The sequence below is a fragment of the Mustela nigripes genome, chromosome 1, assembly GCF_022355385.1.
Source record: "Mustela nigripes isolate SB6536 chromosome 1, MUSNIG.SB6536, whole genome shotgun sequence".
NCBI lineage: Eukaryota > Metazoa > Chordata > Mammalia > Carnivora > Mustelidae > Mustela > Mustela nigripes.
Window position 1 is genome coordinate 176,164,098 of NC_081557.1, and position 1,728 is coordinate 176,165,825.

Here is a 1,728-nt window from a genome sequence, read left to right on the forward strand (position 1 = left end):
GTATGATTTATGCTATCACATGAAGCAATGGATTTATTAAGAGTTTGGGAAGATGAGATTATGTTGAGTGAAGTAAGTCAAGCAGAGAGAGTCAATTATCATATGGTTTCACTTACTTGTGGAACATACAGAGGAACACAGAGGACATTGGGAGAATGAGAGAAGTGAGTTGGGGAAAATCAGAGAAAAACCATGAGAAACTGAACTCTGAGAAACAACCTGAGGGTTTTGGAGGGGAGGAGGGTGGGAGGCTGTGAGCCTGGTGATGGGTTTTAAGGAGGGCACGTATTGCATGGAGCACTGGGTGTGGTGCATAAACAAGGAATCTTGGAACACTGAAAAAAATTAAATAAAAAAAGATTAAAAAAAAGAGTTTGGGAAGATGGAATTAAGTCAGATATTTTAATCATTCCTTCTTAGTGTCCTTCCTTGTATTCGCTGCTCCATGTTTTCTCATTCTAAACATTCTCTCTGAGTGATTGCATTCATTATGTCTCAACTATGTTAGGTTTTCTTATTCAAAGTATATTAGCTTAGGAAATATAATCAAGCATCTGCTATACGTTAGGCACTTTTCTAGGCACTAGAGATACAATAGCAAACAAGACAAAGACTTCTGTCCTCATGGAGTTCACATTCTAGAGAGAGAATAACCAAAATAAACAAGGGAAATGTATAATATGCAGTGAAGAAAAATGAAGTCAAGAAAGAAAAAAGGGAGTTCTGGTAAGGTGGGAGTGGGGGAGGTGTCACAATTATCTATAGGATAGATAGTAAAAGGCTCTTATTATGTCAGATTCCCTGTTATGGGGCTGGCTGTATTTACTAGAGAAGAGGGAAGGTTTATAGTTTTTTTTTTTTTTAAGATTTTGTATTTTTAGGCTTATAACAAAATTGAGAGGAAGGTACAGACATTTCCCATGTCCTGCACATACATACATAGCCTTCATTATTCAACATCACTCACCAGAGAGATACATTTTTTAATTTTTTTATTATTTTTTTAAAGGTTTTATTTATTTATTTGACAGAGAGAAATCACAAGTAGATGGAGAGGCAGGCAGAGAGAGAGAGGGAAGCAGGCTCCCTGCTGAGCAGAGAGCCCGATGCGGGACTCGATCCCAGGACCCTGAGATCATGACCTGAGGCGAAGGCAGCGGCTTAACCCACTGAGCCACCCAGGTGCCCCAAGAGAGATACATTTTTTTAAACCAAATATGATGTACATGGACACATCATTATCACCTAAAGTCCATAGTCAGTATTAGAGTTGATTTTTGATTTTGTACATACTATGGGTTTGCAAAAAACATATAATGACATGTATTCACCCTTATAGTATGTACAGAATAGTTTCACTGCACTCCAAACCCTTGGTGCTCTGCCTGTTCATCTCTCCTTCCCCTCAACTCCTGGGCACCATTGGTTTTTTTACAGTCTCCATACTTTTGCCTTTTTCAGAATGTCATAGAGTTGAAATCATATGGTATGTATCATTTTCAGATTGATTTCTTTTACTTAGTATTAGTCATTTAAGGTTTCTCCATGTTTCTTTTAATGGTTTGATTGTTCATTTCTTTTGGGCACTGAATAATATTTAGTTGTGTGGATATGCTAATTTATTTGCCCATTTATGAACTAAAGGACAGTTTGGTTGTTTCCAAGTAGAACTGAACAAATTATGAATGAGTAAAGCTGTTATAAACATGCATGTGTAAGTTTTGTGCA